This window comes from Macrobrachium nipponense, chromosome 33 (assembly GCF_015104395.2).
Source record: "Macrobrachium nipponense isolate FS-2020 chromosome 33, ASM1510439v2, whole genome shotgun sequence".
Classification (NCBI taxonomy): Eukaryota; Metazoa; Arthropoda; class Malacostraca; order Decapoda; family Palaemonidae; genus Macrobrachium; species Macrobrachium nipponense.
This window is the reverse complement of record NC_087219.1, coordinates 25753654-25763653: the sequence shown is the minus strand read 5'-3', so window position 1 is coordinate 25763653 and position 10000 is coordinate 25753654.

The window sequence follows — 10000 nt, the reverse complement described above, 5'->3', positions numbered from 1 at the left end:
TAAGTTGAGACGAACTTTCACCAGAGTATCTCCAGCTTTCTATAGCTTTCTTAGCGTCGTCCATCGGGTGCTGAACATGTTCTTTGATTTCCCTTTGACCTTCATTTTCTTTTCTTTTGCTACAAACAACACTGTTGCTTGAATAGTTTGTGACGTTTCAAACGCCACTGGTAACCCCCATAGAGGGCGCTCACTGCCCGTGCTGATTGTCTGGTCCTTTCCAACAAGAATAATGTAGATTTTTCGCTTTCATTATCTGAGTTGTATTATCAAAGATAATTGCTTGTCCAACAGTTTGTGTCTTATCAAATGGCACCAGTACCCCAAGGAGGGCACCCACTGCCCACGATGATTGTCCCATTTCCCCCCGACAGGAGTAATGTGGTTTTTCCCTTCAGTTTTCTGAGTTTTATTAACAAAGAGAAGCTTTTTTTTTCAGGATAGAATACCTTGACGTAACTGAGATGTTTGTACTGGCAATACAAATCAAGGCTTCAGTGATGATTCAATCCATAAAGCTGTCAGCGTCTAGACTAGATCGAAAATCTATCAAGACAGTTTTCTGTAGCTTTGAAAGTTTATTATTATTATGTAGCCTTCGTGTCTCCGCATTGATCAGCGACAACATTCACGCTTTTGTCGCTTATTAAAGGACGAACTCACGATCAGAAAACCAATCACAACATTAGCCAACTCATACGCGTACACAAATGATCTTCAAAGGTCCAGCGATGCCGTTTTTTCTTCACAACATTGGTTTTTAGCAGTGTTACCATAAGCAGTGCTTCTGATTTTGTTTACGTTATTTATGATTTTTGGTTAGAATGAGGAAAATTTAATGGTTAGACTCCGTGTTTTCCGATGTAGAGTTTTTTCCGTGACGTAAAAAACTAAACGTCACTAAGTTAAAGTATTTTTGATGAAGAAAAATAAAGGATTTCCATAAAATTTATTTCTATAAATAAGCAGGATATGTTTTATAACTTTATTTTCATAATAAAACAAAAAGCAAAGTGAAGAATTTTATTCCTCAGTGCCGTGGCCTGTGGTCGGAAAAGCCACGGAAGGTTGCCAGATGTCACCAGAAAGCCACACTAGCAGACAAAGTCCTCAAAACGGCAACCCTGCTTCAATAATGCATCTTCAAAAAGGCCTCCAGAGTCATCTTGGGAAATAGAATCATGAAATAGAATCATTCTCATGGGATGAGGTTGCTGGCCCAACGCCCTGCCCACTAAATGTTGAGGGGCTTGTGTACCGACGGCGTCTGGCATTCAGTTGGTGGTTGCCCAACCGAATAGTGACCAGACTAAATGCGTATGCTTTCACTGATCGGGAAACCAGTGGTGTAGTGAACGCATTGCTACGCCCAAGTATTCTTGGATGATACAACTAAGCCCACGCTTTTCCTTGTCTGCGACTCACAATAGTCAACCAAGTGCCTCCTACCATGGTGTAATGGAGATTCAAATGGACAGTGTCTGAAACATCAGCCAAAACCAGATATGTATCAAGCCATTCAAAATAGAAGCAGTTGGAGGAAATTCGCCAAAAACGGAGATTAAGCTGTACCTTACTGAGCCTTTCAAGATAGAAACAACCGGAGGACGTCCATTGAAAACAGCGACCCTGACTAGAGACTAAGCTGAGAAGAAGAAGAACCTGAATCCCTGTGCCTCACCTGGGGATCGAACCTCGTCACTACCTCAAACATTGTCGAATGCAAAGTGAAAGAGAGAGAGACAGAGAGAGAGAGAGAGAGAGAGAGAGAGAGAGAGAGGAGAGAGAGAGAGAGAATCATTAGCAGCACATTCTGTTTCCCCATTATTTATGATCCGGATTGTCGGCGGTCGTTTCGTGGCGACAGTCACATTCATTTGGCACATCCAGGCTTTTAAACATCCAATTTTCACATGCGATGTTTTCAGCGCCGGTTCCCATGACTACAGAAAGGGAGAATTATGCAAATTCCGCGGCCTCTTACAATTTTCCATGAGTCGTATTAAGTCGGAGCCTTATGGAAGACGTCTCCAAGGAGTTGGGACGGAGACAGCAACATGAAAGGTTCATTTACTTTTCTTTGACGTCTTTTGATGGCGAGTACAGTTTCTTCTGTAGTTATCCAGGTGTAGGAAGTCATCCTTTTTCAGGGCTAAGGTCCTGTACCTGGAAGACAACTGGAAGAAAGGAAAGGATACTAAGGACTTCTCTAGACCGAGTTCGCCTCACATGGAGGGCAGCATCCCATCAGTGTATCCAGTTGGTCCACGATGATTAAACCGGCTTTATGCCAGCTAGTGTCCTGCCAAAATCGCTGCCCTTCTCAGTATCCGTCGCTCAAAATGTATCATCAGTCTTGCTCATTTATGTCTGTTTTAGTTCCAAACACGTAGTATATATTGAAAGACTATCTATATCTATACGTATATGAATTTCAATTCATTTTTTATCGTTTATTTTTCGTACTCCTAACGTACACGGAACTTCCTGTATAAGTCCACAACTTGTCCCGTAATGTACAGGATAAGTCAGCAACATGTCCTGTGTGCAGGATAAGTCAGCAACATGCTCCGCAACGTACAGGACGAGTCAGCAACATGTCCCGTGTACAGGACAAGCCAGCAACATGTCCCGTAATGTTCAGGATAAGTCAGCCACACACGTCCTGTAACATACAGGACAAGTCAGCAACATGCTCCGATAAGTGCAGGACAAGTCAGCAACATGTCCCGTAATGTACAGGATAAGTTCACAACTTGTGCTTAAAAGAAAAAAAATTGCGCACTCATTATAAATAATAACCACGTCGAATAAATTATGCGCCAAAAAATAAAAATAAAATCAGGAAAAAAAATTCTTAACGACGAATGAAAGGGAAATTGGAATCAAGTAAGACGGACGAAAACAAAAACTAAAAAAAAATAATAATAATAAAATAAAAAATGTGAAATTAAATCTCAGCCATGATTTCTCTGTCCTAATGGACGGAAGGACTAACGAGACGAAGCTCGTCTTGAAATACGGGAGAAAATTCATTTTCCGGAATCTTGAGAATTAGCTTCGTTGGGGAGGCCGGATGAGGGCTTAGCGCCGAACTATATTCAATCAGTTTTTTCCCTCTACTTTCTCTCTCTCTCTCTCTCTCTCTCTCTCTCTCTCTCTCTCTCTCTCTCTCTCTCTCTCTCATTTCCCCTATTTTTTCATTTGGGCCTATTTTTGATGAGGTATAAATTTGAAAATGTACTTCTTCTTCCTCTACTAATTCGTATTATTATTATAATTGTTACCATTATTATTATTATTATTATTATTATTATTATTATTATTATTATTATTATTATTATTATTATTATTATGTGGACTTTGCGCTGAAATATATCATCATCTCTCTCTCTCTCTCTCTCTCTCTCTTTTATATATATATATATATATATATATATATATATATATATATATATATATATATATATATATATAATATAGCGAATTCCACAGGAAAAAGATAGTCAGAAATCCCAAGCGCTTTCGTCTTTACTCAGACATTGTCAAGGAGTTAATGAAGTACAATTGGAGAGAAAGGTCTCAGGTACAACACAAGATCAAGAATACCAGATGGTTAATTGTTAAAAGGGTAAAAATTAAAAGAGATAATCCAGGATATCGGATATCACACGGTCACAAACCAAACAGATTGACCCTACTAAACCGAAGATTACAAAAGTTTCTTTACAGTCCAAAACATGTAAAAACTGAATATATTAATTTTGTTGCTATTTATCTACAACTTTTTTCATTATGAAAGCATCAAAGTTTAGATAGACCAACACTTAAATTTAGAACATTTCTATTATTTGACTTGATGAAACAAGATTCAATGATATTCCTTTTAACTGTCATTACATGGATTAAGGCTCTTGCTTGACTCCAGTTAATAGGATGTCTAAATCTCTCATATGTACGAATAATGCATTCGATATTTGCCCAGTTCTCACAGAATACTGATGCTGTTTGAGACGTTGTGAAAGAGATTTACCGGTCTATCCGTAATAGACTTTATCACACTTTTTGCAAGGAATTTCATATATGCAGCCTGGAAGATCTTTAGGAGAATTTTTGATTACTAAACTCTTGACATTAATATTACTGAAAACAACATTTATGTTAAAAAGCTTTAAAATTCTACGAATATCTAAAAACCTTTCATCATGGGGTAATTTTAGAATGTTATGCTTACTAAATTCAAGTTTGTCATTAGTTGAATAAAATGTTTTTCTAGCTCTTTTCCATGCCACATCTACAAAAGTCCTTGGGTATTTAAGTTTCATTGCAATATCATAAATAGTTTTATTTCAGCGTCAATAAACTGCGGGCTACAGACACGTAAAGCCCTTAGAAACATCCCAGAAAAAAACAGAGAATTTAACATTTTGATGGTGATTGGAGTAGTAATGAACAAAAGAGGCAATGTTAGTTGATTTTCGAAAGACTGAAAAGGTGAAATTTCTATAATTTCTATGGACAGTTACATCAAGAAAATTCAAATTACAATTTCTTTCTTCCTCTACAGTAAATTTTATAGAAGGGACTAAATTATTGAGATTATTAAGGAATTCCTGGAGATTTTCGTGAACTGGCCAAATACAGAAGATATCATCCACATATCTAAACCAAATAACTTTTTGGGGCAAAATTCTTGGTAAGAGTTTTGTCTCAAAAAATTCCATGTAAATATTGCCAAGGACAGGAGATAAGGGATTACCCATAGCCATGCCAAACTTTTGTGCAAAAAATTCCCCATTAAAACAAAATTTACTATCTTTGATACATAACCTTATGAGACTAATGAGGTTTGCCACACTTAAGGGAATATCATGACGTTCTAATTCCTCCTCCGAATATTCAAGTAAGTCATCTACAGGCAATTTTGTAAATAAAGAGACAACATCAAAAGTAACCATATTAAAATCAAAATTCAAATTTAAACTATTCAATTTATTTATAAAATCAACATTGTTGTTAACATTCGTGTTAGAAATGTTTCCTACCAAAGGAGTAAGAATTTTTACAAGCCATTTAGATAAATTATACGTAACTGAGCCCACTGAACTAATGATTGGTCTGATAGGGTTACTGACTTTATGTGTCTTGACTAAACCATACATATAAGCTAGGGAGGCGCATTGCGGTGTAAACTGTTTAATTAAATGGTCCAAGCCCTTCAAAATGGATTTAATTTGTTTATTAAAATGGGAGGTCACTGTCTGTGTAGGGTCAGACCTCAGTTTCGTATAAGTATCAGTATCATTTAGCAATGTCATTATTTTACTTATATAGTCACTTTTATTCATTATTACCGCTACATTAGATTTATCTGCTTTTGTCACTTTCACTGTTTCGTCTTCTTTAATTTTCTTAAAAGCCTGGAAAAATCTCAAGGGTACATTAGGGGGAGAAGGTTTACACATACACAATACCTTTACAAATATTGATATCATCAGGGCATAGGTTTTGAATAAATTTTTCTAAATAACAAAAGGATTTTGAGATGTCGACACACTCCAGGTTACCATTAAATACACCAAAGCTTAACCCATACCCCAAAGCCGCTGTCGTAGCACTATCCACTGGTTTGTCTGATAAATTAATCATGAAGTCCACGTTGGCATGCTTAGTCCAGTCGCTTTCAGCAATAAGATTCTTCAGCTTGACTTGAAGATTCAATAATTTAGTCCCTTCTATAAAATTTACTGTAGAGGAAGAAAGAAATTGTAATTTGAATTTTCTTGATGTAACTGTCCATAGAAATGATAAAAATTTTACCTTTTCAATCTTTCGAAAATCAACTAACCGTGCCTCTTGTTCATTACTACTCCAATCACCATCAAAATGTTAAATTCTCTGTTTTTTTCTGGGATGTTCCTAAGGGCTTTACGTGTCTGTAGCCCGCAGTTTATTGACGCTGAAATTAAAACTATTTATGATATTGCATTGAAACTTAAATACCCAAGGACTTTTGTAGTGGCATGGAAAAGAGCTAGAAAAACATTTTATTCAACTAATGACAAACTTGAATTTAGTAAGTATAACATTCTAAAATTACCCCATGATGAAAGGTTTTTAGATATTCGTAGAATTTTAAAGCTTTTTAACATAAATGTTGTTTTCAGTAATATTAATGTCAAGAGTTTAGTAATCAAAAATTCTCCTAAAGATCTTCCAGGCTGCATATATGAAATTCCTTGCAAAAAGTGTGATAAAGTCTATTACGGATAGACCGGTAAATCTCTTTCACAACGTCTCAAACAGCATCAGTATTCTGTGAGAACTGGGCAAATATCGAATGCATTATTCGTACATATGAGAGATTTAGACCATCCTATTAACTGGAGCCAAGCAAGAGCCTTAATCCCATGTAATGACACAGTTAAAAGGAATATCATTGAATCTTGTTTCATCAAGTCAAATAATAGAAATGTTCTAAATTTAAGTCTTGGTCTATTTAAACTTGATGCTTTCATAATGAAAAAAGTTGTAGATAAATATAAGCAACAAAATTAATATATTCAGTTTTTACATGTTTTGGACTGTAAAGAAACTTTGTAATTTCGGTTAGGATCAATCTGTTTAGGTTTGTGACCGTGTGATATCCGATAATCCTGGATTATCTCTTTTAATTTTTACCCTTTTAACAATTAACCATCTGGTATTCTTGATCTTGTGTTGTACCTGAGACCTTTCTCTCCAATTGTACTTCATTAACTCCTTGACAATGTCTGAGTAAAGACGAAAGCGCTTGGATTTCTGACTATCATTTTCCAGTGGAATTCACTTATTTATGAAGTCACTTGCATCTACTGTGATTTTTTAAAATTAATATATATATATATATATATATATATAGTATATATATATATATAATATATATATATATATACATATATATTTTTTTCCCTCTATATATATAGGATATATATATAATATATATATAACTATATATGATCCAGATATATTTTTTGCCCTCTTGGTTAGGCATATATTTTTTTTAAGGTTCTTGCATTAATGAAAAATATGTTTCAGAACGTGTTTTACTATTATTATTATTATTATTAGTTATTATTATTATTATTATTACTTATTATTATTATTATTAGTATTATTATATTATTATTATTATTATTATTATTATTATTATTATTATATTATTATTATTACTACTACTACTACTAGTAAACGAGAATGATTTTGCAAACCATGTGACAAAAAGCAATTATTGGTCAGCAAATAAAATTTCCCAAACCAGTTCTTGGTAAGTGAGAATGACTGTGAATCAACAGTTGGCAAGCACTAATTTACGAACCAGTCATTGGAGACATTTCCCAAACCAGTTGTTGACAAGAGAGAAAATTTGTTAACCAACTACCAGCAGGCAAAAAACAATTTTGCAAACCATCTAGAAGTAGGCAAATAATAATTTTGTGAACCACCTGTTCACTAGAACATATAATTTTGAAATGATTTTGCAAACCTGACAGCTAGTTTAGCAAACCACCTGACTGCTAGCAAAGATTATAACTTCTAAACCACCTGACTGCTAGCAAAGATAATCTTCCAAACCACCTGACTACTAGCAAGATAATTTTGCAAACCACCTGACTGCACCACCTGACTGCTAACAAAGATAGATTTGTAAACCACCTGACAGCTTGCAAAGATAATTTTGCAAACCACCTGACTGATATCAAAGGTAATCTTCCAAACCACCTGATTGCTAGCGAACATAATTCTGCAAACCACCTGACAACTTGCAAAGATAATCTTCCAAACCACCTGGCTGCTAGCAAACATAATTCTCCAAGCACCGCAAACATGCACCTCAACCCCAAAACGACTTCCGGCCACTCATTCAGCGATCTTTCCTTAATGAACAAAGTTTCGTGTTTATTTTCCCCGAGTCATTTTTGCATGATTCTCACAAGCAGAATGACAAGCACAAAGATATGAAGTCTTTAAACATTCGGTCTCGCGGTTTTGTTAACAGTAATTGCTCGAGGAAGGAATGTCTTTGTTCCTAGAGAGAGAGAGAGAGAGAGAGAGAGAGAGAGAGAGAGAGAGATAGAGAGAGAGAGAGTGCGAGATGGCTGTTCCGTTTTGTGTCTGATCGCTTTAAGGATCAGAATGTAAGCATTTACCTAATTAGGTGGAAGCTTTGTGCTTGTGTGTGTATAAGTACTTCATAAGTGTATGTGTGTGTATATATGTATGCATGTATATATATACCCTATATATATATATATATATATATATATATATATACTAATAAAAGGAGCCCATAAAAACACCAAAATATAGAGAAAAAGTACTATATTTCAGAGACTGCTGTCTCCCTCTCATTAGATGAATGAAAAAGTTTATCAGAAAAGTGTCTTTATACCAAGAGGTCCATCCACAAACAAGCCATTTTAAGTCACCCCCGCTGATAATCTTCTTTTAATCTTCTTAAGGGTTGGTTGAATGAAGACGTTGTCGATCGTGTCCGAAATCCATGCTCCTTTTGAGATGTTCATTACCTGCCTCTCTTTATTTTTAAGGCCGATTCCATCATTTGACTCTTGTACCGGCAGTTGCTGCTATAAATTACACGTGACAAATTCCAGTTTATTCTATGGTTATGTTCATTATATGGTTGAAAATAGCCGAGTTCTGTTGTCCATACATAACTGACCGTTTGTGTTGTATTAATCTCTGGGGAAGGGATTTACCTGTAAATCCGATGTAAGATTGGTCACAGTCCTGGCATGGGATTTCGTATACCACAGAGTCCTTTGGAGATGTCTTTTGTTGGACGTTAATCAGGGATTTGGCTAAGGTGTTTGGGTAAGTAAGTACAAAAGGGTTCGATTTTCCGAGGGGGTTGGTTATTCTCTTAATCGTGTCCAGGTGGGGAATTATTATTTTATTGTTGGGTGTATCTCTGGTCTTGTTTTTAGGGGGTCGGTAGAAAATTACGTTTGCTTTGTGAATTGCTTTCTCAATTATATGGTCAGGATATTTTAAAGACGAAAGTTGCTTGCGAATTAGTTCAAATTCTTTTTCCAGGAATTCTGGGGAACAAATTCGTAAGGCTTCTAGAACAGTTTACTAGCTACACCTATCTTGATTAGTAATGTCATGATAGCTAAAGTAGTGAATGTATGAAAGAATGAGAACGTTGGTTTTCTGTATATGGTAAATTTGTATTCTGTCGTATCTCTGATTATTAAAACATCAAGAAAAGGAATTTTGTTGTCTGTTTCCCATTCAACTTTAAATTTGATGCTGGGCACTAATGTGTTTAATTTCGAGAGGAATTCATTGAAATTGCCCCACCTATTATCCCAAAATGTTAGGATATCATCCACGTATCTCATCCACAGCATGTTTTTAGGTTTTATTGCATTTATTACTGTATTTCAAAGTATTCCATGTACAATTGGCTAGAACAGGACTTAAAGTACTACCCATACTACACCCGGAATTTTTGCTTGTAGAATGATTCCCCGAATGAAAATACGTTATTAGATGCACATAATTCAACTAGCTTTATTATTTTGTCAAGCGCCAATGGGAAATGATCTGAATAGGGGGATAATTTTACCCTTAAAAACTGAAGAACGTCCTGTACTGGTACTTTAGTGAACAGGGAATCTACGTCAAGGCTTAAAAGTTTTATGTTGTGAAGTGGTATATGTGCTTTTCTGAATTTGTGACAAAAATCTTCCGAATGTTTAATGTGACTGGGAGAAAAAGTGCCTAAAAAAGGGGAAAGGAGGCCAGCTAACCATTTAGAAATTTTGTAATTGAAAGCACCGGCACATGAAACGATGGGTCTGAATGGAAGATTGTCTTTGTGAGTTTTGGGAAGGCCATAAAAATAGGGTAATTTAGAATTAATTACTTTAAATTTCTCTAATAGTTCAATACTCTTTTTGTCTTTGCCAATTAATCTTACTTTCCGAAAAAA